Source organism: Euprymna scolopes, chromosome 31 (assembly GCF_053919585.1).
Source record: "Euprymna scolopes isolate OS-2025 chromosome 31, ASM5391958v1, whole genome shotgun sequence".
Classification (NCBI taxonomy): Eukaryota; Metazoa; Mollusca; class Cephalopoda; order Sepiida; family Sepiolidae; genus Euprymna; species Euprymna scolopes.
In genome coordinates, this window is record NC_136512.1 from 67,460,692 (window position 1) to 67,466,008 (window position 5,317).

Genomic DNA, 5,317 nt, shown 5'->3' on the forward strand with positions numbered 1-5,317 from the left:
TAAATAATTAATTTATGTACCAAAGTCTTATATATCACAAATTGAAGAGAAAAGGTCAATAAATAATATATTCAAATTTAAAACAAAAAAAAGAACTGCTTTTTAGAAATTTACTTGTAAAGTCCGACGTTTAAAACCTTTTAAAAAAAAAAACACATTGTTGTTTTTTTTTTTTTTTTTTTTTTTTTTTTAATGAAACCTTGGTCCTTGCTCTTTTAATTGAAAAAAAAAAATTAGGGCTTGAATTACATTTTTCGAGGAGTTATAAGCTTGGAAAGATGGGGTGGAATTATTCACTATTTTCACGAAATTTCTGACACACCTAGAGATACAACATTGCGGCAATGGGACAGGAGCTGAAGCTTAGTCGACAAAGTAAAACCTATTAGATTGAAAAATCTTTTTTGGACCGTATCCAAGATGGAGAGGCTAGTGGTAGATGCACCAGCCCAGATGTGGTAACAGTACTCCAATCATGGGCGAATTGTGGCTTTGTAGAGGTACAGGATATTCTCAGATGTCAGTAGTTTTCTAGCTCGATAGAGGGAACCCACTTTCTTTCAAGCAGTCTTTACAATGTCCTCAATGTGTTTATTCCAGTTCATATTGCCTGTAAATGTCAGGCCAAGGAGTTTGAAGGAAGAGTTCTTGGGTAGGGTGTTATTTGTCATGGATAGAGATGGTTGGAGAGGCGTCTTGTAATTGTTAAAGGAGAGCAACTTAGTTTTACTAGCATTAAATGTTACCATCCAGTTGCAGCCCCATTCCACTACAGTCTGGAGGTCATTTTCTAATGATTCTGCCATTGTCTTAGATTTGTGTACATCCGTTCTTCCCTCATGCATGTTATAGAGCGTTGTATCATCAGCAAATATATCCATCTCGGACACAATATTATCAGGGAGGTCGTTTATGAATATCAGGAATAATAGTGGTCCAAGAATCAGCCCCTGAGGCACTCCCACATTAATGTTATGCTGCTTGGATGTACGTCTATCAATGATAACTTGGATGGTCCTATTATCTAAGAAGGATTTAATTATATTTAGTATACGTCCAGTTATACCGTAGCAGCTCTTCATGCCAGACTTTGTCAAAGGCCTTGTATATATTAAGGGCTACAGCCCTGGCTTTGCCCGCCTTATCCAGTATGTCGTATATGCGTTCAGAGATGACCGTTATGATAACTTCAGTAGAAAGACATTGCTTAATCCATAATGTTTCTCAGAGAGAAGATTTGCTTTTGTGAGGTGGTGGACTAGTGCTTGATTAATTAAGGTCTCAAAGATTTTAGCTAAAAGGTGGGAGGAGGTTAATCGGGCGATAATTGAGAGGGTCAGTCCTTTCACCAGAATTCTTGTACACTGGTACCATAGAGGCCATCTTCCAGCTATCAGAGAAGCAAGATTCAGCAACTTATTTGTTGTAGAGCTTGGAAAGTATGGGGGCTCGCTAAGTTGAGTATTTCTTAATGAGTATAGCAGGGATGAGATCAGGCCCACACGCCTTGGAGGTGTGTAAGTTTTTATGATATCGCAGACATGAGAAGGGGTGATTTTTACATCATCTAGTGTGGCTTCAGCCCACATAGGGAAATTTGGTAGGGAGTTGTTTGTTTGCTCTAAGATGAAGTTGGAGGCGAATTGGCGGGCGAGCAGTTCCGCCTTCTCGGTGGCCATTCATATGACCTTCTGGTTGTTGGATAGTGGAGGAATTACTGATTGCCCTTTATTCACTACACTTATAATTTTCCAGAAATCATGAGTTCTTATCTTTTTTTTTTTTTTTTTTACACAGTGATCACGACTTATCAAGGCCCGGAAGCCACTCAGGGATAAGGGTTATTGCAAGTACATTACGTTAGTGTGGAGATTTGATGAAGTGTTTACTTAAGGGGGCGGTTCATTAGGAATTTGTTAACATTGGACTTGAAGACATCCAAGTTGTAGTCCGGTGGGAAGCAGGCAGACGGAACAGAGTTCCACAGGCGTGCAGTTCTAAGAAAGAAGCTTTGTTCACAGAATCCGCGTTTTGATTTAGGCACAGATATAGAGTGGGGGAAATTTTTCACAGTGGATTCAGCTAGACGGGTGTTTTTCGTGAAAGATTGGCGGGGGGGGGGGGCAGAGATTGGAGTTCAGACGAACACCTGCCATGGAAATAACGATAAAACAAGGATCTTTTACAATTCTATGTGTTCCCTGATTATTTCAACATGCTTTTTTTTGGCTATCGTTATTTCTTTCTTACAAGGATTTCTAGCATCTACGGATGAATTTTTGCTTATTTGTATTTGACTTATTACGTACAAACTGGCAGAATGCATGCTGTCTTTGTGCAATAGCAGCTGCATAATTTGTAGTGACCCATGGGGGTGAGTGGGACTAGATTTAATACATCCGTGTGGGAACATGTGCTTCAATGCCCGATTTGCATCATTCAGTTGTCTCATTGGCACACTGTTTAGCAGGAAGAGAGAAGATATCGGTCCATGGGGCATCTCTGATGTGTTCTCTAATGGTTTCCCAGTCAGCCCTGTTGTAGTACCTTGTTGTTTTGAGCAAAGGTTCCTCACCTTAGGGTTGATATTTAAGTGTGATGTCAACTGATACCATTAGGTGGTCTGCGTTTCCAAGTGGACTGTGGACATCATGTACTGTGGTGAGAAATAGCTCTAGAAATAAAGCCTGGTGGGGTTGACGATCTGGTAGGTGGGTTGGGAACATTACTGTCTGTGTGAGAGAATGGGCTATAGAGAAGTTATAAGTAGAGCATCCAGCTGCATCTGTGTAACCTGAGAAACCAAGACAATTTTTATGGTGGATATTAAAGTCATCAAACACATGTATTTGGGCGTTATTATCTAAGGAGAGTGCTGCATCTATACTATCAGAGACATGATCGATTAGGGTACAGTCCTGACTTGAGGGAGAATGGTAGAGAAAATATAAGTAACTAACGTAGTGATGAAAGGCTAGTCGAAAGCACATAAAAGACTAGTCATCCGATTCAAGATGTTGCTCTTTAGGTAAAGGGTGGGTGCTACGAATATAGACTCCAAGTCCGTGCATATATCAGAGTCCTTATGGAAGAAAGGGAGGTGTCCTGTCCTGTTAAAGTAGTTAGAGGAGATTGAGGAGTGTAAGTTTGTTTCACTTTTATGCTAAGATATCCGGGGAGTTTACTAAGAGGTAAGACTCTACATCATCTAGATTACTTCTAAGCCCACGGATATTTGTGAAAGCGAGCCTCAAGAGAGGAAGCGAATTGACTTTATTTGAGTGGTTGTCTGGTTGGATTGTGATATTTCTTTGGATTGTCGTTTCATTACGTTTTTGTTTAATTTCAGGTTAGAGGAAGAGTGTTGAGCAAAGTGGGCCAGTTTTGATGCCAAGGATACACATATAGTGGTCTATTGGCAGAGTCCTGCCTAGAAAGTTGTAGCCTCGTAAAAGCCCACCAGAGATAGCAGCAAGGTCCCTTCCTATGCGCGACATGGCACTACAACTATCCTGATATTATACAACTAATGATAGAGCAGTCGCTCTAAGTGCTACCAAATATTGTCTCTGAGATGGGTATATTTGCTGAACACACCACGCTCTGTAACAGGCACAAGGGGAAAACATGGACACGTATCTAAGGAAATGGCAGAAACACCAGAGGAAGATCTCCAATCTATAATGGAATGAGGACAAAAGTAGATGGTCACATTCAATGCTGCCAAGACTAAGCTTGTTTCCTTCAATAATTACATGAAACCTTCTCAACCACCAATAGCTATGGCTAAAGATACATTACCTGAAAATACGTCGTTCAAACTCCTCGGCTTAACATTCACAGGGAACATGAGTTGGAACAGATACATTGAAAACATTGCCAGGGCCGCTGCAAAGAAGGTGGCTCTCTCTATCATGCTAGAAAGTTACTTATGTCTGAAAATATCCTGTACCTCTACAAAGCTACCATTCGCCCATGTATTGAGTATTGTTGTCACATTTGGGCTGGTGCATCTGCTACTAGTCTCTTGCACCTGGACAGGGTTTAAAAGAGTCACCAACCTGATAGGTCTTGAACTGTCATCTAAGGTTCAGCCTCTGTCCCATCGACGAAATGTTGCATCCCTCTGCCTGTTCCACAAGTATTTTAATGGTGGATGCTCCGATGAACTACAAGCCCTTATACCCCCATCCTCGACGTAAATACCCCGACAAACTCGACAAGCAGTAAAATCCCACTGTACTAACATGCAGAAGTTCAAGTGTATGTGAACCGACATCTTGCTGCTCAACTCCCTACATAGTATCCGTATATAGTATAGTATTATGTCCCCGATAATAGCCCCTATATCAAAATTGAAATGTGCCTTGTTTGGGGTGAAAATGGAATTAAAAAAAAATATTTATATGATTGAAAAGACAAGAAAATAAGCTTTCTAAATATACTAGCGTGGGTGCCCGGTGTTGCCCGGATGTTTGTCGGTGTGAAAGAATAAAAAAAAAAGTTTTGATAAGCAAGTAGGCTTGAACCGGAAGACTTGACGCAAAGGTGAAAAAGAAAGTGTAAAAAAACCTTACATCTTACTGCTCGGCCACAACGGAACAGGAACTGAAAAGCGTTTTAATTTAATGATTTAAAAGTGACAGGTGCGTCAATTTAATAAGGTCGAACATCACGCCATAGGGGAAACTTAACTTTGGCTGTAAGCCAGTTTATATGTTTCCCCCAAAAGGTTGGAGAAAACCAGCTCCCAATAAAAAGAGGAGTGTCTAAATGAATAGCAATTGTCTGATATGACGAGTTTTGGCTGCATTAATCAAAGCTGATTGTTTTTCTGGACCTCCCGGCATGAGTGCCAGGGAGCTTGGTTTTGCTACAGGTTCAGTTTCACTTTTTTATATAGAAAAGCCAAAGAAACACGCGGAGACTGTGAAATATCTAAGAAACAGTGACTCCCTCCCTTGAGCCCCCCCCCACGCCTTTGCTGGATATACACAAAAATGTACACACACACTAAAACACATTTTGCCTTTTATATATATATAGATAACTTGTGTGCATTAGTTTTTAACAGTGGATTGAACAGTTTTTTGCTTTGAACAACCAAAAATTATTTTTTTGGTTCAAGCGATACCCCCCCTCTACATTTTTTTTATTTTCATCTTTTTTACAATTTTTTCAGCGAATTATTATTGAATGGCAACTAATCTACCTGATTATCAAACGGAAAAAAAAATGCAAAATCAATATTTAAATATTTGTAGGTGCTCAGTTTCTAGTAAAGTTAAGAAATAAAAACGTCTGAAATTGGGAAGTT